This window comes from Bos mutus, chromosome 1, assembly GCF_027580195.1.
Source record: "Bos mutus isolate GX-2022 chromosome 1, NWIPB_WYAK_1.1, whole genome shotgun sequence".
In the NCBI taxonomy this organism is placed as follows: Eukaryota; Metazoa; Chordata; class Mammalia; order Artiodactyla; family Bovidae; genus Bos; species Bos mutus.
In genome coordinates, this window is record NC_091617.1 from 135,985,303 (window position 1) to 136,012,667 (window position 27,365).

The window sequence follows — 27,365 nt, forward strand, 5'->3', positions numbered from 1 at the left end:
AGTGGTTAGGAAGTGAAGTGAAGTCGCTCAGTCGTGTCTGACCCTTAGCGACCCCATGGACTGCAGCCTACCAGGCTCCTCTGTCCATGGGATTTTCCAGGCAAGAGTACTGGAGTGGGGTGCCATTGCCTTCTCCATAGGGTATATAATGTTTTCACAAAAACTGGTCCAGGTCCTCGGCTAAGAGGAGACTCTGCCTTGGGCCTGCCGGTGCAATAAACTGCACTCCACCATCTGCATTGTCCTTCTGAGTGAGTTTGTTTCCCAGAAGGCGAGCTACAACACTAAGAGATGACACAACCATATTCACTGCAGTATTATTTATAAAACTGAAGATGTCTAAACACCCTAAAGGCCCACCAACAGATGAAGAAAATGGATTAAGAAAATGTGGTATACACAATATTATTCAGTCTTAAAAAAGAAGGATATCCTACAGTCTTCAATAATATCAGTTGAACTTAAAAACATTATGCTAAGTGAAATAAGCCAGTCACAGAAGGACTAATGCCACTTACATGAATTATCTACAACAGTTCAACTCAGAGAAGAAGGTAGAATGGTAGTCGCCAGTGACTGGGCTGGAAGGAAAATGGGGAGTTGCTAATTAATGGGTACAAAGTTTCAGTTATGCAAGATGAGTAAGTTCTAGAGTCTGTTGTATAGCACTGTGCCTAAATAGTGAACAATAATGTATACTTAAAATCTGTTAAGAGGGGAGATCTTATGTTAAGTGTTTTTACCTCCCCAAAATTAAATTTTAAAAATTCAAAAAGTAAACCACTACCTTGGCTTGTCAGAAAAAATACTGTATTCCTGATACAGATTACAATGCTAACAAAAAAATATAATGTAGAGTTAAAGGCTTCTCTGGACATCAGGAGACGTGTCCGAGGCCAAAATCAGCACACCCAACAATTTACGTCTCATGTTTTAGGAAGCAACAAGTGATACTGCTATTCTGCATCCAATCCTGAACAACAATCCAAAAAAGGCGAAGGCTAGTAAAACGGAAGTATGCTTAACAGGAGAAAACCACTCCTCAATCTGAAAAGCTCACCTTCAGTCATGTTATATTTAGATAAGGATACACTGGAGAGATGAGGAAGGGAAGAAATACTTACCTAAGTAGCCAAGTCAACCCCAGAAATGACAGGTTAATTCAAAGCTCTTATTAGTGCCTACACACCTGAATTAAGATAATGCTTTTCTATTTTAAACCCTGAAATTGGAGAGGGGAGGTGCCCCTGATCAAAAAATGTATGACATGCCTTGAAATTATGCAACAAGTAGGTTTTATTAGGGCTTCCCAGATGGCCTAGTGGTAAAGAACCCACTTGCCAATGCAGGAGACATTAGAGACGTGGGTTCAATCCCTGGGTCGGGAAGATCCCCTGGAGGAGGGCATGGCAACCCACTCCAGTAGTCTTGCCTGGAGAATCCCATGGACAGAGGAGCCTGGCAGACCACAGTCCACGGGGTCGCAAAGAGTCAGACAAGACTGAAACGACTAAGCACCCAGCACAGGTTTTACTAAGTACTTATCATGTGTTAACGATGACACATAGCATTTACAACCTCCTTACTATCTCACTGTCTCCATAACAACTAAGATACAGGTATGATGATCCTCATTTTATTGACAAGAAAACTGAGAATTAGAAAAATGAAATCACTTCTCTAATGTAACAACTATTAAATGGCTGGGCCAAGCTTTTGAACTCAAACTGTTTAACCCCACACTTAAACTAAACTATAATAGTATTACCTTCCCTCAGATTTAGAAAATCAATGGGGAACTCCCTGGTGGTCCAGGGTTAGGACTTCCTGCTTACACTGCAGGGGGCCATCCCACATGCGATGCAGCTAAAAACAAACAAAATTCTCTTTTAAATTTAGAAAATAAATTTATTCTGACCATATAATTACAGACTTATTGACAGCACATTCCTAAATTAATTTTGAACTAATTCCAATTATTATCTTCATTTGGAAATATGATTAAGCACCTGCTGCATGGACGGAGGAGCGTGGTGGGCTGCAGTCCACGGGTCGCTGAGTCAGACACGATTGAGCAACTTCACTTTCACTTTTCACTTTCATGCCTTGGAGAAGGAAATGGCAACCCACTCCAGTGTTCTTGCCTGGAGAATCCCAGGGACGGGGGAGCCTGGTGGGCTGCCGTCTATGGAGTCGCACAAAGTCAGACACGACTGAAGCGACTTAGCAGCAGCAGCAGCAAACAACTTTGAAACTCACAATTTTAAGCAGTGAAACAAATTACCATAATCAACACAAGGCAAAAGAAATACAACAAAGAGGATGTCTCCAGGGTTGAAATACTCTACCATGTAGAGATAAATATTTTAAATATTTCCATCCATAGATAAGCTTGGGCTTCCCAGGTGGCACAGCAGTGATGAATGCCTGCCAAAGCAGGAAATGTGAGATCCATCCTGGGTCAGTAAGATCCCCTGAGCAGGAAATGGCAACCCACTCTAGTATTCTTGCCTGAAAAATTCCACGGACAGAGAAGTCTGGTAGGCTACAGTCCATGGAGTCACAAAAAGTCAAACACAACTGAGCAGGCATCCATTATAGATAAGCTTAATTAAAAAAAAAAAAAAAAGTGTTCAAAACAAATACATGACTACAGAAATTTGCTACCAAATGGAGAAAAGAGTCTCTTCAATAAGTAGTGATGGGAAAACTGGACAGCTACGTGTAAAAGAATGAAACTCAAATACTTCCTAAACACCACACACAAAGATAAAAGTTAAAATGGATTACAGACTTGTATGTGAGACCAGAAACTATAAAATCCTTAAAGCAAAACATAGGCATTACACTCTTTGACATAAATCACAGCAAGATCCTCTATGATCCAATCTCTAGAGTAATGGAAATAAAACCAAAAATAAACAAGCAGGACCTAATAAAACTTAAAAGCTTTTGCACAGCAAAGGAAACTATAAACAAAGTCAAAAGACAACTCTCAGGATGGGAGAAAATAAAAGCAACTGAAACAACTGACAAAGGATTAATCTGCAAAATATACAAGCAGCTCATGCAGCTCAATACCAGAATAACAAACAATCCAATCAAAAAGTGAGCAAAGAAGTAAGAAAAAATGGGCAGAAGACTTAAACAGTCACTTCTCCAAAGAAGGCATACAGATGGCTAATAAACTCATGAAAAGATGCTCAACATCACTCAGTATTAAGAAAAATGCAAATCAAAACTACAATGAGCTATCACCTCACACCAGTCAGAATGGCCATCATCAAAAAGTCTACAAACAATAAATGCTGGAAAGGGTATGGAGAAAAGGGAACCCTCTTGCACTGTTGATAGGAATATAAATAGATACAGCCACTATGGTAAACAGTATGAAGACTCCTCAAAAAACAGAGAATAAAACTACCATATGACCCAGCAATCCCACTACTGGGCATGCAAGCATGCTCAGTCACTAACTCATGTCTGACTCTCTGCAACCCCATGGATTGTAACCTGCCAGGCTCCTCTGTCTGTAGGATTCTGCAGGCAAGAATACTGAGTGAGTTGCCACTTCCTTCTCCCAACTATTGGGCATACACCTGAAAAAACTATAACTGAAAAAGACACATGTACCCCAATATACATTGCAGCACTATTTACAAAAGCTAGAACATGGAAGCAATCTAGAGGTCCATCAACAGATGAATGGGTAAAAGAGTTGTGGTACATACATATAAAGGAGTATCAGCCATAAAAAGGAACACATTTGAGTCAGTTCTAATGAGGTGGATGAACCCACAACCTATTACACAGAGTGAAGTAAGTCAGGAAGAGAAAGACAAATATCCTGTATTAATGCATATATATGGAATCTAGAAAGATAGTACTGATAAACCTATTTGCAGGGCAGCAAGAGACACAGACATAAAGAACAGACCTGCGGACATAGTGGGGGAAGGACAGGGTGAGACAAATTGAAAGAGTATCATCTTGCCCGAGAATCCCAGGGACGGAAGAGCCTGGTGGGCTGCCGTCTATGGGGTCGCACAGAGTTGGACACGACTAAAGCGACTTAGCAGCAGCATGGAAACATGTACATTACCATATGTAAAACAAATAACCAGTGGGAATTTGTTGTATGATGCAGGGAGCTCAAATTGATGCTCTGTGACAACCTAGAGGGGTGGAATGGTAAGGGAGGTGGGAGGGAGGTTCAAGAGGGAGGGGACATGTGTATACCTATAGCTGATTCATGTTAAATGTATGGCAGAAACCAACACAATATTGTAAAGCATTATTCTCCTTTAATCAGATCAGATCAGATCAGATGAGTCGCTCAGTCACGTCTGACTCTTTGTGACCCCATGAATCACAGCACGCCAGGTCTCCCTGTCCATCGCCAACTCCAGGAGTTCACTCAGACTCATGTCCATCGAGTCAGTGATGCCATCCAGCCATCTCATCCTCTGTTGTCCCCTTCTCCTCCTGCCCCCAATCCCTCCCAGCATCAGAGTCTTTTCCAATGAGTCAGCTCTTCACATGAGGTGGCCAAAGTACTGGAGTTTCAGCTTTAGCATCATTCCTTCCAAAGAAATCCCAGGGCTGATCTCCTTCACAATGGACTGGTTGGATCTCCTTGCAGTCCAAGGGACTCTCAAGAGTCTTCTCCAACACCACAGTTCAAAAGCATCAATTTTTCGGCACTCAGCCTTCTTCACAGTCCAACTCTCACATCCATACATGACCACAGGAAAAACCATAGCCTTGACTAGACGAACCTTTGTTGGCAAAATAATGTCTCTGCTTTTGAATATGCTATCTAGGTTGGTCATAACTTTCCTTCCAAGGAGTAAGCATCTTTTAATTAAAAAAAAAAAAAAAGGGAAATATGCTACCAATCAGTGATTTCAGGATCTTTATAAGTTCAACAGAAAAATACTAGCCTAACAATGAATTTTTAAAACAACCAGATTAATGAGATCTGAGTTGGGACCTAATTCCCAACAGTGTACTATTAACCTTTTTAATTTCAAGTAAATCTATTTTATATACTCAAAACCTCAATCATTTGTAATAAAGTCATTTCATCTAATAAAGACAACGAGTGTGGAAACCGCATTAACACTTTCAGACCCTGAGAGTATTTCTAAAGGAGCAGGTATTAATATCTAACAAACCGTGCTCCACTAGAGAAAGGAATGGTAAAACACTTCAGTACTCTTGCTTTGAGAACCCCATGAACAGTACGAAAAGGCAAAGACATATGACACTGAAAGATGAACTCCCCAGGTCGGTAGGTGCCCAATATGCTACTGAATATGAGCAGAGAAAATAACTCCAGAAGGAAAGCTGCTAAGTCGTTTCAGTCGTGTCTGACTCTGTGCAGCCCCATAGACGGCAGCCCACCAGGCTCCCCCATCCCTGGGATTCTCCAGGCAAGAACACTGGAGTGGGTTGCCATTTCCTTCTCGAATGCAGGAAAGTGAAAAGTGAAAGTGAAGTCACTCAGTCGTGTCTGACTTTTAGCGACCCCATGGACTACAGCCTACCAGGCTACTTCATCCATGGGATTTTCCAGGCAAGAGTACTGGAGTGGGTTGCCATTGCCTTCTCTGCTCCAGAAGGAAAGAGGCTAAGCCAAAGCCAAAACAACGCTCAGCTATGGCTGTGCCTGGTGGTGAAAGTAAAGTCCCATGCTGTAAAGAACAAAACAGCAAGAAACTTGGAATGTCAGGTACATGAATAAAGGTAAATTGTGAAAGTGAAAGTCGCTCAGTCATGTCCAACTCTTTGCAACCCTGTGGACTATACAGTCCATGGAATTCTCCAGGCCAGAATACTGGAATGGGTAGCCTTTCCCTTCTCCAGGGGATCTTCCCAACCCAGGGACTGAACCCAGGTCTCCCGCACTGCAGGCGGATTCTTTACCAGCTGAGCCACAAGGGAAGCTGGAAATGGTCAAACAGGAGATGGCAAGAGTGAACCTTGACATTTTAGGAATCAGTGAACTAAAATGTACCAGAATGGGTGAATTTAATTCAGATGACCATTATATCTACTACTGTAGGCAAGAATTCCTCAGAAGAAATGGGAGTAGCCCTCATAGTCAACAAGAGAGTCCAAAATGCAGTACTTGGGTGCAATCCCAAAAACAACAAAATGACCTCTGTTCAAGGATAACCATTCAATATGACCATAATCCAAGTCTATGCCCCAACCACTACTTCTAAAGAAGCTGATGCTGAATGGTTCTATGAAGACCTCCAAGACCTTCTAGAACCAAAAAAAGATGTCCTTTCATCGTAAGGGACTGGAATGCAAAAGTAGGAAGTCAAGAGATACCTGGAGTAAGAGGCAAGTTTGGCCTTGGAGTACAAAATGAAGCAGACAAAGGGTAACAGTTTTTCCAAGAGAACTCACTGGTCATAGAAAACACCCTTTTTCAAGAATACAACGAAAAGAATAATATCTACCCAAACAGGAAAAGGAGCACGTCAAGGCTGTATATTGTCACCCTGCTTATTTAACTTATATGCACAGTACATCATGAGAAATGCTGAGCTGGAAGAAGCACAAGCTGGAATCAAGATTGCTGGGAGAAATATCAATAATCTCAGATATGCAGATGACACCACCCTTATGGCAGAAAGTGAAGAGGAACTCAAAAGCCTCTTGATGGAAGTGAAAGAGGAGAGTGAAAAAGTTGGCTTATAGCTCAATATTCAGAAAACGAAGATCATGGCATCCGGTCCCATCACTTCAGGGGAAATAGATGGGGAAACAGTGGAAACAGTGTCAGACTTTATTGTTTTGGGCTCCAAAATCACTGCAGATGGTGACTGCAGCCATGAGATTAAAAGACGCTTACTCCTTGGAAGAAAAGTTACGACCAACCTAGATAGCATATTGAAAAGCAGAGACATTACTTTGCCAACAAAGGTCCATCTAGTCAAGGCCATGGTTTTTCCAGTGGTCATATATGGAAGTGAGAGTTGGACTGCGAAGAAAGCTGAGTGCCAAAAAATAGATGCTTTTAAACTGTGGTGTTGGAGAAGACTCTCAAGAGTCCCTTGGACTGCAAGGAGATCCAACCAGTCCATTCTAAAGGAGATCAGCCCTGGGTGTTCTTTGGAAGGAATGATGCTAAAGCTGAAACTCCAGTACTCTGGCCACCTCATGAGAAGAGTTGACTCACTGGAAAAGACTCTTGATGCTGGGAGGGATTGGGGGCAGGAGGAAAAGGGGACGACAGAGAATGAGATGGCTGGATGGCATTACCAACTCGATGGACTGAGTCTGAGTGAACTCCGGGAGTTGGTGATGGACAAGGAGGCCTGGCGTGCTGCGATTCATGGGGTCGCACAAAGAGTCAGACACAACTGAGCGCTGAACTGAACTGAACTGACTGAAAGAAATAGACCTATCTATAGAAAACTATAAAACACTGATGAAAGAAATTAAAAATGACACAAACAGATGGAGAAATATACCATGTTCATGGATCGGAGGAATCAGTATAGTGAAAATGAGTATACTACTACCCAAAGCAATCTATAGATTCAATACAATCCCTATCAAGCTACCAAAGGTATTTTTCAGAGAACTAGAACAAATAATTTCACAATTTGTATATGGAAATACAAAAAACCTCGAATAGCCAAAGCAATCTTGAGAAAGAAGAATGGAACTGGAGGAATCAGCCTGCCTGACTTCAGGCTATACTACAAAGCTACAGTCATCAAGACAGTATGGTCCTAGCACAAAGACAAAAATATAGATCAATGGAACAAAATAGAAAGCCAAGAGATAAATCCATGCACCTATGGACACCTTATCTTTGACAAAGGAGGCAAAAATATACAATGGAGAAAAGACAATCTCTTTAACAAGTGGTTCTGGGAAAACTGGTCAACAATTGTAATACAATGAAACTAGATCACTTTCTAACACCGTATACAAAAATAAACTCATAATGGATTAAAGATCTAAACATAAGACCAGAAACTATAAAACTCCTAGAGGAAAACATAGGCAAAACACTCTCCGACATAAATCACAGCAGGATCCTCTATGATCCACCTCCCAGAGTAACAGAAATAAAAGCAGAAATAAACACATGGGACCTAATTAAACTTAAAAGCTTTTGCACAACGAAGGAAACTTTAAGCAAGGTGAAAAAACAGCTGTCAGAATGGGAGAAAATAACAGCAAGCAAAGCAACTGACAAAGAATTAATCTCAAAAATATACAAGCAGCTTATGCAGCCCAATTCCAGAAAAATAAACAACCCAGTCAAAAAATGGGCAAAAGAACTAAACAGACATTTCTCCAAAGAAGACATGCAGATGGCTAACAAACACATGAAAAGATGCTCAACATCACTCATTATCCGAGAAATGTAAATCAAAACCACAATGAGGTACCATCTCATGCCAGTCAGAAAGGCTGCTATCAAAAAGTCTACAAACAATAAATGCTGGAGAGGGTGTGGAGAAAAGGGAACCCTCTTACACTATTGGTGGGAATGCAAACTAGTACAGCCACTATGTAGAACAGTGTGGAGATTCCTTAAAAAACTGGAAATAGAACTGCCATACAACACAGCAATCCCACTACTGGGCATACACACCAAGGAAACCACAATTGAAAGAGACACATGTACCCCAATGTTCATCGCAGCACTGTTTACAATAGCCAGGACATGGAAGCAACCTAGATGTCCATCGGCAGACGGATGGATAAGAAATCTGTGATACATATACACAATGGACTATTACTCAGCCATTAAAAAGAATGCATTCGAATCACTCCTACTGAGGTGGATGAAACTTGACCCTATTATACAGAGTGAAGTAAGTCAGAAAGAAAAACAGCAATACAGTATACTAATGCATATATATGGAATTTAGAAAGATGATGATGATGATGACCCTATGTGTGAGGCAGCAAAAGAGATACAGATGAAAAGAAGAGTCTTTTGGACGCTGTGGGAGAAGGCAAGGGTGGGATGATTTGAGAGAATAGCATTGAAACATGTATATTATCATATGTGAAACAGATTGCCAGTCCAGGTTCGATGCATGAGACAGGGTGCTCAGGGATGGTGCACCGAGATGACCCTGAGGGATGGGATGGAGAGGGCTCAGGATGGGGAACACATGTACACCCATGGCTGATTCACATCAATGTATGGCAAAAAACACTACAATACTGTAAAGTAATTAGCCTCCAACTAAAATAAATAAATTAATAAAAGAAAAAAAAAAGAAAACAAGAGACAACTCTACACATGGACATCACCAGATGGTCAATATCAAATTCAGACTGACTATATTCTCTGCAGATGTAGATGTTGAGAGATCTATACAGTCAGCAAAAACAACACCGGGAGCTGACTGTGGCTCAGATCATGAACTCCTTATTGCCAAATTCAAACTTATATTCAAGAAAGTTGGGAAAACCACTAGGCCATTCAGGTATGATCTAAATCAAATCCCTTATGATTATACAGTGGAAGTGAGAAATAGATTCAAGGGATTAGACCAAATAGACAGAATGCCTGAAGAACTATGGACAGAAATTCATAACACTGTATAGGAAGTGGTGATCAAAACCATCCCCAAGAAAAAGAAATCCAAAAAGGCAAAATGGTTGTCTGAGGAGGCCTTACAAATAGCTGAGAAGAGAAGAGAAGCAAAAGGCAAAGGAGAAAAGGAAAGATACGCCCATCTAAATGCAGAGTCCCAAAGAATAGCACGGAGAAGGCACTGGTACCCCATTCTAATACTCTTGCCTGGAAAATCCCATGGACAGAGGAGTCTAGTAGGCTGCAGTCCATGGGGTCCCTAAGAGTCGTGTCACTTTCCCTTTTCCCTTTCATGCATTGGAGAAGGAAATGGCAACCCACTCCAGTATTCTTGTCTGGAGAATCCCAGGGACGGAGGAACCTGGTGGGCTGCCGTCTGTGGGGTCGCACAGAGTCGGACATGACTGAAGCGACTTAGCAGCAGCAGCAGCAGCAAAGAATAGCGAGGAGAGATAAGAAAGCCTTCCTCAGTGATCAACACAAAGAAATATAGGAAAACAATAGAAGGCAAAAGACTTAGAGATCTCCTCAAGAAAATCAGGGATGCCAAGGGAATATTTCATGCAAAGATAAGCACAATAAAGGACAGAAACGATATGGATCTAACAAAAGCAGAAGATATTATGAAAAGGTGACAAGAATACACAGAAGAACTATATAAAAAAGATCTTAATGATTCAGATAACAACAATGGCGTGATCAATCACCTAGAGCCAGACCACTTGAAGGGTGAAGTCAAGTGGGCCTTAGGAAGCAACACTACAAGCAAAGCTAGTGGAGGTGATGGAATTCCAGATGATCTATTTCAAATCCTAAAAGATGATGCTGTTAAAGTGCTTCACTCAATATGCCAGCAAATTTGGAAAACTTAGCAGTGTCCACAGGACTGGAAAAGGTCAGTTTTCATTCCAATCCCTAAGAAAGGTAGTGCCAAAGAATGTTCAAACTACTGCACAACTACACCCATTTCACATGCTAGCAAAGTAATGCTCAAAATTTTCCAATCTAGGCTTCAACAGTATGTGAACTGAGAACTTCCAGATGTTCAAGCTCAATTTAGAAAAGGCTTTAAAGAGAGCAAATTGTCAACATCTGTTGGATCATAGAAAAAGCAAGAGAAATGCAGAAAAACATCTACCTCTGTTTCAATGACTATACTAAAGCTTTTGGGACCACAACAAACTGGAAAATTCTTAGAGATGGGAATACCAGACCACCTTACCTGACTCCTGAGAAACCTTTATGCAGGTCAAGAAGCAACAGTTAGAACCGGAAATGGAACAATGGACTGGTTCCAAATTGGAAAAGGAGTACATCAAGGCTGTATATTGTCACCCTGCTTATTTAACTTGTATGTAAAGTAGCTGATCATGTAAACCGGACTAAATGAAGCACAAGCTGGAATCAAGAGTGCCAGAAATATCAATAACCTCAGATATACAGATGACACCACCCTTACGGCAGAAAGCAAAGAGGAACTAAAGAACCTCTTGATTAAAGTGAAAGAGGAGAGTGAGTGAAAAAGCTGGCTTAAAGCTCAACATTCAAAAAACTAAGATCACGGCATTTGGTTCCATCACTTCATGGCAAATACATAGGCAAACAATGGAAACAGTGAGAGACTTTATTTTCTTGGGCTCCAAAATCACTGCAGATGGTGACTATAGCCATGAAATTAAAAGATGCTTACTCCTTGGCAGAAAAGCTATGAGAAACTTAGACTGCATCTTAGAAAGCAGAGATATTACTTTGTCAACAAAGGTCCGTCTAGTCAGAGCTATAGTTTTTCCAACAGTCATGTATGGATGTGATAGTGAGTGCTGAAGAACTGATGCTTTTGAACTGTGGTGCTGGAGAAGACTCTTGAGAGTCCCTTGGACTGCAAGGAGATCCAACCAGTCCATTCTAAAGGAGATCAGTCCTGAATATTAATTGGAAGGACTGATGCTGAAGCTGAAGTTCCAATACTTTGGCCTCCTGATGCAAAGAACTGATTCCTTAGAAAAGACCCTGATGCTGGGAAAGATTGAAGGCAGGAGGAGAAGAGGATGAGATGGTTGGTTGGCATCACTGATTCAATGGACACTGGGAGACGGTGAAAGGCACATGCTGCAGTCCATGGGGTCGGCAAAGAGTCAGACACAACTGAGCTACTGAACAAAACAAAAAGTATTAATAACTGACTAGTGGATGATGGTAATGCACAAATACATGAAAATGCAAAAAAAAAAAAAAAAAAAAAGAATATTCTGTGCTTGACTACACATCACTTAAAGTGAGAGTTGGAATAATTGCAAGAGAACCATTGGAAAATGAGTAATAGCAAGTCTAGGGTTCCTCCAAGTGCAATGGTAGGTGATGATTCTATCTGAGAAGACTCACTTGGAATATCTCCCTGTAGCACAGATATTAGAGTGGCTATCCCACACACTAAACATTAACTAATGATTAGTCCAAGAAGCTAGTATTAGTAAGATATACAATAAAGTTGTTTTAATAATCTATCACCAAGATAAAAGTGGTGAATTTTTAAAATTTTACTATGGTCAAAGACACACTAGTGGTAACCATCATTTATTGGCTGTATGACTTTGAACAAAAGTTTCTTCACTTCTCAGAATCCCAGTTCATCTACAGAGATGACAGTACTTGTCTCAAAGGGCCATGGTGAGGACCAAGTGAGATAATCTGAATAAAGGTGTTAGTGTGATATCTGGCTCAGAACAAGCATTCAAAAATGTAGTTAGTATTTTTGTTAGCAATCATAATAATTACTGCTGTACTTTAAATATACTACCCCAGATACACAACAGTTCTTTTGAATGTTATTACTACAGCTTTCGTTTTCACGATTACTTGTAGGCCAAGCATTTTTTAAGATATTTAGCAGGGAAAGTTATTAAGTTACTTGATCCTTTCTAAGTCTTTTATCTACTAACTTTAGTCCTTGTGTATTATTCAATGTGTATCACAAATATGTGTCACTTAGAATTTCTACCTTTAAACATATATTATGTTAATTTAAACAGTATTCTAAAGCTTTTACCTGCTCATTTAAAAATAACTATACCAATATACCAACAAAGGTCCGTCTAGTCAAGGCTATGGTTTTTCCAGTGGTCATGTATGGATGTGAGAGTTGGACTGTGAAGAAGGTGGAGCACCGAAGAATTGATGCTTTTGAACTGTGGTGTTGGAGAAGACTCTTGAGAGTCCCTTGGACTGCAAGGAGATCCAACCAGTCCACTCTGAAGGAGATCAGCCCTGGGATTTCTTTAAAAGGAATGATGCTAAAGCTGAAACTCCAGTACTTTGGCCACCTCATGCGAAGAGTTGACTCACTGGAAAAGACCCTGATGCTGGGAGGGATTGGGGGCAGGAGGAGAAGAGGACAACAGACGATGAGATGGCTGGATGGCATCACTGACTCGATGGACGTGAGTCTCAGTGAACTCTGGGAGTTGGTGATGGACAGGGAGACCTGGCGTGCTGCGATTCATGGGGCTGCAAAGAGTCGGATACGACTGAGCGACTGAACTGAACTGATACCAATATATCATATTTCTTAAAGTAGGTGGAATACATCAGGTTATTATTATTTAATTCCTTGCGGTTTTCCTAAAATGCTTTCAAAAAGAACATAAAAGATAAGCCAAGATAATCATGATAAGATTATTTTAAAAGACATTTAAATTTTAAAAATTAAGTCAACTATAAGCATCAATTTTATTTACATTTAAAATATCTCTCACTTAGGCATTTGAAATTTCAATTATTAGAAATGTACTTTTACCTGAAACCAACCTATTAGTTTTTAATTTATTTTTCATTGAAGAATAACTGCTTTACAGAATTTTGCTCTTTCTGTCAAACCTCAACATGAATCAACCATAGGTATACATATACCCTCTCCCTTCCATCTCCCTCCCCATCCCACCCCTCTAGGTTAATACAGAGTCCCTCTTTGAGTTTCCTGAGCCATACAGCAAATACCCATTGGCTACCTATTTTACATATGGTAATATAAGTTTCCATGTTACTCTTTCCATTCATCTCACCCTCTCCTCCCCTCTTCCATGTCCAGAAGTCTATTCTCTATGTCCCTTTCTCCATTGTTGACCTGTAAATAAATTCTTCAGTACCATTTTTTTCTAGTTTCCGTGCATATGCATTAGAATACGATATTTATCTTTCCCTTCCTGACTTACTTCACTCTGTATAATAGGTTCTAGGTTCATCCACCTCATTAGAACTGACTTCGTTCCTTTTTATGGCTGAGTAATATTCCATTGTGTATATGTACATAACTTCTTTATCCATTCATCTGTCAATTGACATCTAGGTTGCTTCAATGTTCTAGCTATTGTAAACAGTGCTGCAGTGAACAATGGGATACACGTGTCTCTTTCAATTTTGGTTTCCTCAGGGTATATGCCTAGAAGTGGGATTGCTGGGTCATATGCTGGTCTTATTCCTAGTTTTTGAGGAAATATCCATACTGTCTTCCATAGTGGCTGTATCAATTTACATTCCCACCAACAGTGCAAGAGTGTTCCCTTTTCTCCACACCTTCTCCAGCATTTACTGTTTGTAGACTTTTTGATGATGGCCATTCTGACCAGTATGAGGTGATATCTCATTGTAGTTTCGATTTGCATTTGTCTAATAATGAGCGATATTGAGCATCTTTTCATGTGTTTGTTAGTCATCTGTATGTCTTCCTTGGAGAAATGTTTGTTTAGGTCTTTTCCCACTTTTTGATTGTTTGTTTTTCTGGTATTGAGTTGGATGAGTTGCTTGTATATTTTGGATATTAATCCTTTGCCAGCTGTTTCATTTGCTATTATTTTCTCCCATTCTGAGGGTTGTCTTTTCACCTTGCTTATAGTTTCCTTTGCTGTGCAAAAGCTTTTAAATTTATCAGGTCCCACTTGTTTATTTTTGTTTTTATTTCCAGTACTCTAGAGGTGGGTCATAGATGATCTTCCTTTGATTTATGTCATTGAGTATTGTGGCTATGTTTTCCTCTAAGAGTTTTAGTCTGACATTTAGGTCTTTAATCCCTTTTGAGTTTATCTTTGTGTATGGTGTTAGGAAGTGTTCTAATTTTATTCTTTTACATGTAGCTGTCCAGTTTTCCCAGCACCATTTATCGAAGAGGTTGTCTTTCCCCCATTGTATATTCTTACCCTCTTTGTCAAAAATAAAGTACCTATAGGTGTATAGGTTTATTTCTGGGCTCTCTATCTTGTTCCATTGGTCTATATTTCTGTTTTTGTGCCAGTACTATACTGTCTTAATGACTGCAGATTTGTAGTATAATCTGAAGTCAGGAAGGTTGATTCCTCCAGCTCCATTTTCTTTCTCAAGAATCCTGTGGCTATTCAGGGTCTTTTGAGCTTCCATATAAAATGTGAAATTTTTTGTTCCAGTTCTATGAAAAATGCCATTGGTAATTTGATAGGGATCGCATCAAATCTGTAGATGACATTTGGTAGTACAGTTATTTTCACAATATTGATTCTTCCTACCTAGGAATATGGAATATCTCTCCATCTATTTATGTCATCTTTGATTTCTTTTATTAGTCTTACAGTGTTCTGTGTACAGTTCTTTTGTCTCCTTCAATTCAGTCACTCAGTTGTGTCCAACTCTTTGCAACCCCATGAACCGCAGCATGCCAGGCCTCCCTGTCCATCACCAACTCCCAGAGTTCACCCAAACTCATGTCCATTGAGTCAGTGATGCCATCCAACCATCTCATCCTCTGTCATCCCCTTCTTCTCCTACCCTCAATCTTTCCCAGCATCAGGGTCTTTTCAAATGAGTCAGTTTGTCTCCTTAGGTATGTTTATTCCTATTTAATTCTTATTGTTGCAGTGGTGAATGGGATTGATTATTAACTTCTCTCTCTGATTTTTCATTGTTAGTATATAGAAATACAAATGATTTCTGTGTATTGATTTTGTACCCTGTGACTTTGCTAAATTCACTGATTAGCTCTTAGTAATTTTCTGATACTATCTCTAGGGTTTTCTATGTACAGTATCATGTCATGTGCAAACAGTGAGAACTTTATTTCTTCTTTTCCAATCTAGATTCCTTTTATTTCTTTTTCTTCTCTGATTGCTATAGCTAGGACTTTCAGAACTATGGTTAATAATAGTGGCGAAAGTGGACACCCTTGTCTTGTTCCTGATCTTAGGGGGAATGCTTTCAGTTTTTCACCACTGAGAATAATATTTCCTGTAGGCTTATAGGCTTATCATATATGGCCTTTATTATATTGCATTAGGTTCCTTCTATGACCATTTTCTGAAAAGTTTTAACCATAAATGGGTGCCGAATTTTTTCAAAGACTTTTTGTACATCTACTGATATTATCATATGGTTTTTATCTTTCAATTTTTTAATATGGTGTATCATATTAAATGATTGATTTGCATATATTTGCATATATTGAAGAATCCTTGCATCCCTGGAATAAACCCAACTCGATCATGGTATATGAGCTTTTTGATGTGTTGCTGAATTCTGTGAAACCAACCTAACAGTTTTAAATTTATGTTTGATGTCTTTAAGTTACAGCTTATGAAACCTTTGGAAAAAAGAATTTTACTCCATAAAAATAATCCCCATTCAATTATCTCCTCTGTATATTTCTTAAATAAGCTCTAAAAGTGGTCCTTGAACTGTTGTTTATCAACAAAAACTCATAAGCAACCATAATTCCCACTAATAGCGACGAAAACTCTGCAGAATTTCTAGTCTCAGGTGTAGGAGCATAACAGTTATTTATAGGCACATTCTATAAATAACAGCAAATTGTCCCGTTAAGAAAATATAAAAATTGTTAGATGAGATCTTGGTAGCAGCTGTATCATCAGCATTTGCTATCCTGCCAGTTGTTGAGGTGCTATTCAAAATTAGCAAGAGTTCATGTGTTCAACCTAATTACTGCTTAAATTTCATCTCCATTCCTGCAGGACAGTCCCACTTTAAATTCTCAAAGATCTTTTTGATAAAAACTCAAGTATATAAGCCCTTTGTAACTAAATCACCTGGAAAAGATTCATAATTTTTGCAAGTTTGCTTCACTTGTTCTCATTCTATATCCTAATAATACACCGGTAACAGAGCTTTTCTGCAACTTTTCCCTTTGTCTTTTAAAGGACCTGCATGAAGGGTTAAAAAGTCAAATTCAAGGCAATAGGCATTCTGGCTAGATCCACCTTTTTCAATGAGTCCCTTGCTTCATCCTTTCAAGTAACACTTTAGGTTTTCACAGTCTTATTACTGGCAGTAAAACTGACAATCCATTTAAAATCATTTACAGATAAAATAAGAACAATCTTTTGGACAATATGGTTTTGACACAAAAGTGCAGGATTTAAGAGTCACTGAGAGACACCCACATCAAAATGACACTAAGAACAAAAAGCAGTATGAAGGGACCCAGCATCACAAACACTTAAGCAGACTGTTGCTATTTAGTCCCAAATCCTATCTGACTTTTTTTGTGACCCCATGGACTATATAGCCTGCCAGGTTCCTCTGTCCATGGGATTTCCCAAGCAGGTATACTGGAATGGGTTGCCATCTCCTCCTCTAGGGGATCTTTCTGACCCAGGGACTGAACCTGTGTCTCCTGCACTGCAGGTGAATTCTTTACCATTGAGCTCTTCGAGCAGATTACAGTCAGGCAGTCAGGGTATAAGCAAAGAATTTGCACACACAGCAAAATTAAGTCTAAGTGCATGGCTTGTGTTAAGTAAAAACTCACACAGAGCCCTTACTTAGCCAGGATGAATGAGTATACTCAGAAAAATAATACACTAATGAATGAAGGAAGGAAATGGTTTTAATCAAGGCTATTTATCTTCAAAGCACACACTCTGCATAACCAACTGGAAAGGATTTTTACACAAATATGAAAACTTTCAAAGAGCAAACAAGATACTAACTTTCCACCTTGAATTTGTAAAATGAAAGAATAAACTTTTTCATCATTTTGCTCTCACTCTCAAGTAATGAGTTAAAAATATGAGTTTGTCTTGAAATGCCTCAAAAAAATATGGGTGTCTAATGTAAATTTCTTTCAACTTGGCTGTTGGTGAAAACTTTTATGTTGGGGGAAAACTACTTTTGCCTTTATTTTCTGACCAAACTCTCCTGCAACAGAACACTGTTTTTCTGCTACACTGTACACCTGAAAATATTGTAGATATTCACATGATAGAAACTAATTTGTGAACTTAGGATTTCCTCATACATCTACGTCCTACTGAAAATGCAGAAGGAAGGAAAACCATTGCTAAGGCAAAGGCTGACCCAAGTAATAACCAAAGAGAGAATCCCTTATTACTGGCTTCTTAAAAAGCCTAGTTTTATTTGTAACTGGATTCAAAACCTAAGTGAATTATATCTCTAGGTTAGGTCAGTTTCAAATAAAAGGTAAAAAAAATATATAAATGGTTAACAGAACATTAATTTTTACCCATATTAAAAAGCTACAACTAGACTTAGAATGTGCTGTGTCTGAGAGAAAATTGATATGAACTTTAACCCTGTTTTTAAATTTTTAATCTTTATGTTTTAATATATAACTCAAGGGTAGACAGAAGTATTTTTCAACAAATCAGTAATGTGAATGACATCTACCATACAGGGATCTTTAAACAGCTATAAAACAGATCACTAAGTAAGGTTTTAGTACACTCTATCCTAGTTTTCTTTACTTGCTGAAGAACTTCAGAGATAAATATTATAAGAAAGCCAGTTCAAAGCCAAAATGAACTTTCAAATACTTCTACCATCATAGGGTAGGGCAAACTAATCTAAGACCCCCTGATTCTCTTTATAAAATCCATTCCTCTCTAATTAGAAACTGAATATATATTCATGAAATAAAAGGGCAAGAGAAATTCAAAAGCAACCCATAAATCTGAAAAAACACTTAACGTGATCTCAATGGGGGGAGAAGCAAGCATATATACCATAGCAGTTAATTTTGCTGGCCTTTCCTAGTCAATGTAAATTAAATACTGAAAAGATATCTATCTCTTCATATTTTAGATTACATCTGAAGGGATAATTCTTATTTTTAACAAATAGATCTCTATTTACTATAAAATAATAATAATGTTTTTGCCAGGAAAGATACATGGTTATGACTCTTCCCTTTCCAAAATTTAAAAATGCCTTGAAATATTCACCTCAGGGGGAAAAAAAAACCTAAGAAATATGTTCACTTAAACAATTCTGTGAAATCAGCGGTAGGGATCATTTACATATTTCTAGTTTGCACACATTCTTAAAGTTTTCTAGAAGACACAAATTTCTATTTCATTTTATCTTTGAATCTAACTTGGCTTATGCAAGACCAAAATATACTAATTCAATAAACTGTTCTTCAGCTCACAAACAGGCCCTTAATAATCTTGCTCTCACAGACCCTAATGGTAAAAAAGATTTTCAACTGCCACATTTTAACTTCTTTTTCTTAACATTAAACACACAATGGGGGAATAAACTTCCTAGGCATATGGCAAATATAACTTGAAGACAGTAAGCATCAGATCAGATCAGATCAGTCGCTCAGTCGTGTCCGACTCTTTGCAACCCCATGGATCGCAGCACGCCAGGCCTCCTTGTCCATCACCAACTCCCAGAGTTCACCCAGACTCACGTCCATCGAGTCAGTGATGCCATCCAGCCATCTCATCGTCTGTCATCCCCTTCTCCTCCTGCCCCTAATCCCTCCCAGCATCAGAGTCTTTTCCAATGAGTCAACTCTTCGCATGAGGTGGCCAAAGTACTGGAGTTTCAGCTTTAGCATCATTCCTTCCAAAGAAATCCCAGGGCTGATCTCCTTCACAATGGACTGGTTGGATCTCCTTGCAGTCCAAGGGACTCTCAAGAGTCTTCTCCAACACCACAGTTCAAAAGCATCAATTCTTCGGTGCTCAGCCTTCTTCACAGTCCAACTCTCACATTCATACATGACCACTGGAAAAACCATAGCCTTGACTAGACGGACCTTTGTTGGCAAAGTAATGTCTCTGCTTTTGAATATGCTACCTAGGTTGGTCATAACTTTCCTTGCAAGGAGTAAGCGTCTTTTAATTTCATGGCTGCAGTCACCATCTGCAGTGATTTTGGAGCCCCCCAAAATAAAGTCTGACACTGTTTCCACTGTTTCCCCATGTATTTCCCATGAAGTGATGGGACCGGATGCCATGGTCTTCGTTTTCTGAATGTTGAGCTTTAAGCCAACTTTTTCACTCTCCACTTTCACTTTCATCAAGAGGCTTTTGAGTTCCTCTTCACAAACTTAAATTCTGAAACTTTAAAAACCCCACTGATTTTAGACTTATGTTAGAGGTCACTTTTCCTTTTAAGTAGTCCATAAAAGTACAAGTAAAACTCAACTATGTAGGCTGCTAAATAAAGTTAAGAGCATGTGAAAAGTACTAGGAAATTATATGTTTAGCTTTATTGAATGAATCATACTTAAATACAACTTTGCACAGGTAACTGTCTCAAGTTTGCAACAGTGTCACAACTATATTGGCTTAAGTTACTTGCTACAAAGATATCCCCAACTCACTGATTCTTAAAGGAGTTTCCAGAACTAAGAATCATACCATAAGGTAAGAGATGTTACTGACTGGCATGTGCTAAGCATCTGTGAACACAGCTGAAGCAGGAAAAGGTGTTGAAAAGAACATTTAATTCAATGTATTGAATTAAAGTAATGGTTGCAAGAGTGGAAGTTGGGGTGGGGCTGCTGCCCCTTGAGACACTATGATTAGAAACACTTCTAGGATTTAGGGGATGGAGCTACATACCCCTCAACAAGCAAGACAGTCCCACAGACTGAGAACTGTCCTCAAGTTACTTTCAAATATCCAAGTGGTCATTCACATAGATAAAAGCCTATTTACAGCTAATCCCAGAATTTAGTTTTACATTACAATGCTATGCTAAGTCACTTCAGTCGTGTCCGACTCTGTGCGACCCCATAGATGGCAGCCCACCAGGCTCCCCCGTCCCTGGGATTCTCCAGGCAAGAACACTGGAGTGGGCTGCCATTTCCTTCTGCAATGCATGAAAGTGAAAAGTGAAAGTGAAGTCGCTCAGTCGTGTCCGACTCTTAGCAACCCCATGGATTGCAGCGTAGTAGGCTCCTCTGTCCATGGGATTTTCCAAGCAAGAGTACTGGAGTGGGGTGCCATTGCCTTCCCCGTTATATTACAATACAAATCATGAAATATGTTTTGCCATTTAATATACACATAATTTTCCTGGAATGCATACATCATAAAAACTATGAGAAGTCTGAATTCTCATGGCTTTTCAGAGTATCTGTATTATGTCTGCATTTTTGATGGATATTTTTTACTGTTTTTTTCAGTACTTTAAAGCTGTCACTTAGCTGTCCTCTGGCTTGCATGGCTTCTCTGCTGTAACTCTTAACTGTGTTTATTTGTATAGAATGTTTCTCTTTTCTTTGGTTACTTCAACAGTTTCTCTTAGGAGAAGGACATTTGAATTTGATGCCTTATGCAGGTTTTTTAAGTGGCAGGTGTTTATCCTGCTTGGTGTTCTTTAAGTTTCTTGCACCTCCAGGTTGATGTCTGGCATTAATTTCAAATAATTCTTGATTATTTCCTCAAATATTTCAACATTTCTTCTGTCCTCTTCCAGGATTCCAATTATGCATGTATTTAAATGTGTTAGATAGAATCGCCAAGCTCTTCTTTTTTTAAACTCTTTGTGTTTCACTTGGATAATTTCTGATATCTACAAATTCACTGATTCTTTCTTTGGTTGTGTCAGATCAACCAATGAGCCCAAAGGCATCCTGCAATTTATTACTATGTAGTAAAACTTCTGACATTTCCTTTTGATTCTTTCTTATAGTTTCTATCTTTCAGCTGAAACTACCCACCTGCTTTTGTATGCTGTCCACTTTTTGTTCATACCTTTAACATCAATTATAGTGACTATAGTGAAGTCACTCAGTCGTGTCCGAATCTTTGCGACCACGTGGACTGTAGCCTACCAGGCTCCTCAGTATTCCTTGCCAGGAATTTTCCAGGCAAGAGTACTGGAGTGGGTCGCCATTTCCTTCTCCAGGGGATCTTCCCAACCCAGGGATCGAACCGGGGTCTCCCGCACTACAGGCAGATGCTTTACCGTCTAAGCCACCAAGGAAGCCTCTAACATCAATTATAGTCGTTTTAAATTCCCTTATCAGATAGAAGCACCTGTGTTAGCCAAAGAGTAATCCTGGTGATTGCTCTTTCTCTTGAGAATGTTTGTCTTTTGTATGTCTTGTAATTTTTTGCTGAAAGTGGGACATGTAATAGGACAGCAGAGATAGAGGTAAGTAATTTTTGTGAAGGGAAATGGGTACATCTTTTCTTTGCTGAGTCTTTAGTGCAGGATGTTAGGAGTTGGGCTGAGTTTATGATTTGCTGTTGCTATGGTTACCCCTGGAGAAGGGAATGGCAACCCACTCCAGTATTCTTGTCTTGGAGAATTCCATGGACAGAGGAGCCTGGTCCATACTCTTTGGTTCATGAGGCTGCAAAGAGTCAGACATGACTGAGCAACTAATACTTTCACTTTTGTGGTTTTATCCCCACTGTATTACAGGCTTCAAATATCTACAGAACAGCTTCTGTCTAGGTTGAGAATGGTTTATTAAAGCAATGTCTATTTGATTCTTTGCCCTGTGCCTCTTTGCATAATCTTATTCCTCATCTTGTACTATTTTGCAGTTGCTTGTTATTCACAGTTTCTTAACTTAGTGGCAGGGAGGTGGGGCTATAGTCTCTGTTGTCCTGATTAAGGTTTAGTCCTAGACATACATTGTGTCTCTGGATCTCAGAGGTGTAATTTTCCTGTTTCCCCAGCCTGGAATTTTGGGCTTGGTGCCCCTCCCTCAAAAATATGCTCTCCCCAGTTTCTATCTTCCCTCAGCTCACCAACAGGGCCTGCTGGCAGAGATGCCATTCTCTCTAAAGATTAAGGTTTTTATTCTATAGGAGAGAGAGAATCAAGAGTTTTTTGCACCTCCTGAAAACTCTGCTGCTCTTCTCTGGGTCAGCACCACAACAGACACTCCCCAGATCTCATTCCAATCTTTCCTAGGAGTACCCAGTGAACAATGTAGATAAAGAAGTGAGCTCAGCCTTCATCAACTTGTCAGCTATTCAAGCTGAATGCTCTTTATCAGTGTCCAGCTGTGTCTACTGAAGGTGAACGTGAGTTCATACGTACTCTTTCTCTCCTTAAATTTCCGGCCACTGGTTTGCTCTGTGGCCTCAGCAACTTAATAGGTTCAAAAAAAAAAAAAAAAAAATCATGAATTTGAAGTTAGTCCAATTCTTTTTTGATCCTACAGAGGAACCAAAGGGCTCTTTTTGTCCCAGGGCCAAAGCCAGAGGTGGTTATACTAATTTATAAACTATTTCAGGGTAGTAAAGGAGCTGTTACAAATTATTTGAAATAAAAAGGAGGTCTTTACTGGGTTTGATAAAGTTGAGAAACACTGACTTAAAGGATCTTTTTGAAAACAACTCCCATCTAACCACTAATAAGCATTACGGTAAACATTTAGGCCTAAAACTATTAGTAGCAACAAAATTTTTGATAGTTTATCTGCTTAGATGTGCCTCTATTTTACTAATTTTAAGTAATCAGTCAGAGAAAAATGGGAAAGGTATGTGCAATGGAAACCTCAAATTCAAGTAGAAGTAGTTTAGGAATATAGCCAAATTAGTTAAAACAGAGTTTTAAATTTCAACTATAATTTAGTATCTATCTCCCTTCTACAAATTCGATAACAAAGCCAGTATTGTTTCCTTCCACCTAAGCAACCAGCTTCTATTTATTTGTGGATAAAGTTAATTCTTAAAAATAACTCATCCTTTTCATAATTGCATAACTTTTTCCCTTATAACGTTCATATATTTTACTGTTTACTACTGCCAGTTTAGAAAAAAGAGGAATATCCATTACCTCCCGGTGGAATACAAATTGTGGTATTTTTCCATGAACTAGACTATAGAATGTAAAATTCCTATCTCTTAATAACCCTCTGACTCTACTTTTCCTCCATTAATATGTGCCACTTCCTGTTTTCAAACAAAGAATATAATGTAAGATTTCTAAACCAGGATGGGCTTATATTCATTCCATTGTGATATTAACCCCACAAGCCAAGTTTAAGATACAGCTGCTTAAACTGTTTCACATTACATTTAAAATGTTAACATGATCTTACATTATATGCTAGTCAAACAATAAAGCACTTCTAAAAAACAGTGAAATCAAGTCTTTTGGGGACACTCAATTATTGACGAGTTTTTTAAAACCTCTTTTTTTTTTAAAGGCAAGTCCTGTTTCATTTCCCCATAAACTCACAGAGTACTAGTAATATACCTAACACCTGTAATTTCCTTAGGCTCTCTAGACTACTTTCAAATCTAGAAATCTGTCAGATCCATCAACCAAGAAGAAAACACAGTAAGACAATCTTTGGGACAGGTCCTAAAAAAATATTCTGAAATTTAACTTTTCACCCAAGACTCTACACTCCAAGACGCTCAAAATAACTCTACAGTATAACCTCCTTCACAATGGGCAACAGCCATCAGGTAGAAGCCCAAGGGGAATCAGGGTCGGATCAAAGGGAAAAGCAGAGACAGGAACCGAGAAATCTCTAACTTCGGGAAACCACTGCCACATTTGGGGAAGACTTCTAATTTTCTCCCCTAAGCAATCTGTAAAGGAAAGTCTCACAAGAGAGGTTACCTTAACACCCTACACGATTTAGGGGAGGACACTTTTTAAGTGTAGAGTCAAATCCGCGTTTGACTCTAAGTCCCACTTCACCCATCTAAAGGCCGCATTCAGAGACAAAATCACAGCAGCGGAGGAAAGGCCCCTATGAATAAGCTCTCGTGGAAAAGGGAAACGCTGAGGGGAGAAAAGGAGAAAACTTCATTTTGGAAAAGGAGGGGCTGGAGAAGAAACGACGCGGGTGCTCCCCATTTCCTAACAAAACGAAACAAAGCTACGCAAATAAAGTTAAAAATCTATGCAATACTTGGCAGGAAGGAGGGTCACTGACCCACGGAAACAAGAGTTCCAGGCATCTAGCAGGAAGAGCGTTCAGACTAGCAGGATGAAAGGGAATCCGGAGGGCGGAGCCCAGAGGGCTGCAAACCCAGAGGAATAAGGGCTGAGCGGGGTAAGGATGTGCAGAGTGCAGTGCGGGGACCGTGGTGGGAAGAAACCCAGAAAACGAGGCGAAAAGAGGGGTGGGACTGAACATGGCAGGGCTCTGGGTGACTGTCACTCAGAACCGCAGGGGGGCAGGCAGGGTGGGGGTGGCGGGGTCCGACTGCTCCTGACCAGCAGCCTGGGGGGAGGGTAATCTGATTTCCTGAACTGCTGGAGGTTGCGGCCCTCTACCACCCTTCCTTCTCCCTGCCCTTGGCGGCCCAAGTCCTCGCAGCGTGGCGAGGGGATAAAGCAAAGCTCGAGTCCGGTGCCCGTGGTGATTTACCTTCGCGGGAGGCTGGAGAGGCTCCAGCCCGAGCTCCTCTTGCCGCCGGCTCAGCGTCCAGAGTGGGATGAGGTGTCCTCCGGCCTCCTCCCCTACACCACTTCCCCTTTCCCCGCCGAAGCCCCGTAGCTCCACTGCCGCGGGTTCCTGGTGCCGCGGCGGCGCTGCCTCCCCGCCCCCTCCACCTCCTCCCTCTGCCTCTCAGAGGCTCACTCTGGAGGCCGCCATCTTCGCTCAGGCTGTGAGGACCGCGCTCCAGTACGCCTGCGTCGCCCTTACCCAGAGTGTCACGAGACCCAGTCAGCTGATTTCAGTTCTTCCGCCTCCTGTTCCACCCTCTTGTATGCATTTCTCCGCCCTCCCCGTCGTATTCGCCTGCTTGCCATGAGATTCCGCGTTCAGCCTGCTGGCTGGTAGACACGCCTTCCTCCCCAAACGTAGTTGAGACATGCGCAGAATCTCCAGGAAGATGGTGGAAGACTCCACGCCCCGCGCGAAAGGAATCTGCATCTCAGCCTGTGGCCTTGAGTTCTGCTCGTGGTCGTTGTGCAGAACAGGTTATGTACTCTTAATCTCATGAAGTGTTGTTTTAAAGCATTTACCCAGTCTTGTCTTGAAATGCCGTGGAGTATCCGCGGGAAGATCTATACCCCGTTTGCTGGATTGAGAGCCAGCAGTTTCACCAGCTACTGAGACTCGCAGAAAACAGCTGAAAAGAGTTTAAATATGTGTTGGTTTGGGAAGTCACCGAGACCAAAGCTTCGGAAGTACAGACGGCGTTTTCCTGCTGGGAGTGCCAGAAAAATAATACTGATAGCTCCCATTTATTGCTAATCCCGTGTCAAGGGGTTTGCTTAGTTAATCCTCAACACTGTGGAGTAGGAATTATCCTTGTTTTGCAGGTAAACTGAGGCCCCTCTACACAGTAGGGGACTCAAGGAATCTGACTCCAAAGTTTGTGCCTTTTCTATTATCTCCTAATGTATGTGGAAGCTGGAAGAGAGGAATAGGGTTAAAGAAAAGACAGTAGTGTGTGTTACCTGTGGGTAAGGGTTTGATTAAATTCACTCTCCACTCCCAGATCTGAGACCTAGAGACCGCAGTTCAAAAACAACTTGAAGTTTGTTTAGTTACTTTTCTTCCAACACTGCAAATTTTAAAACTCTCATGGAAACTACAAAAGATAGCTGATATACGTGGCTAGCATGAATGCATTATTTTATGACGGTTAAAGGTCTCTGATAATAGGTTTGATAACTGCTCAGCAGAGCAGTGCTAAGATAGTATTCTTCTTTGAGTGGCTGACTCATTTTTAGAGATGGAAATTGCAGGATGGAAAACGCAGGCAGTGGTTTTACACATTTTTGTTTACTGATTCTTTTGCCCTTTTGCCCTACTTGAGGTCGAAAGAAACTGCTTTTATCTTTACAGTAGACTTTCCTGAATTGTGACAGTAAGATAAGGTACATCTCAGTCAGTTCAGTTCAGTCGCTCAGTCTGGTCCAACTCTTTGCAACCTATGAATTGCAGCATGCCAGGCCTCCCTGTCCATCACCAACTCCAGGAGTTCACTCAAACTCACATTCATCGAGTCAGTGATGCCATCCAGCCATCTCATTCTCTGTCGTCCCCTTCTCCTCCTGCCCCCAATCCCTCCCAGCAACAGAGTCTTTTCCAATGAGTCAACTCTTCGCATGAGATGGCCAAAGTACTGGAGTTTCAGCTTGAGCATCATTCCTTGCAAAGAACACCCAGGACACCTCCTTTAGAATGGACTGGTTGGATCTCCTTGCAGTCCAAGGGACTCTCAAGATCTTCTCCAACACCACAGTTCAAAAGCATCTATTCTTTGGCGCTCAGCTTTCTTCACAGTCCAACTCTCACATCCATACATGACCACAGGAAAAACCATATCCTTGACTAGACAGACTTTTGTCAGCAAAGTAATGTCTCTGCTTTTGAATATGCTATCTAGGTTGGTCATAGCTTTCCTTCCAAGGAGTAAGCGTCTTTTAATTTCATGGCTGCAGTCACCATCTGCAGTGATTTTGGAGCCCAGAAAAATAAAGTCTGACACTGTTTCCCCATCTATTTCCCATAAACTGATGGGACCAGATGCCATGATCTTCATTTTCTGAATGTTGAGCTTTAAGCCAACTTTTTCACTCTCCACTTTCACTTTCATCAAGAGGCTTT

At 40.2% G+C, this 27,365-nt stretch overlaps 1 protein-coding gene across 1 annotated transcript in view; it reads right to left on the reverse strand.

The window, feature by feature from the left end:
- Positions 1-25,401, reverse strand: part of DNAJC13 (DnaJ heat shock protein family (Hsp40) member C13) — a 162,160-nt gene extending 136,759 nt beyond the window's left edge. Inside the window, exon 1 of the mRNA XM_005906542.3 lies at positions 25,170-25,401. The gene's annotated coding sequence lies outside the window, so the exon portion shown is untranslated. The remainder of the gene's footprint in view (positions 1-25,169) is intronic.
- Positions 25,402-27,365: the final 1,964 nt, after the last annotated feature.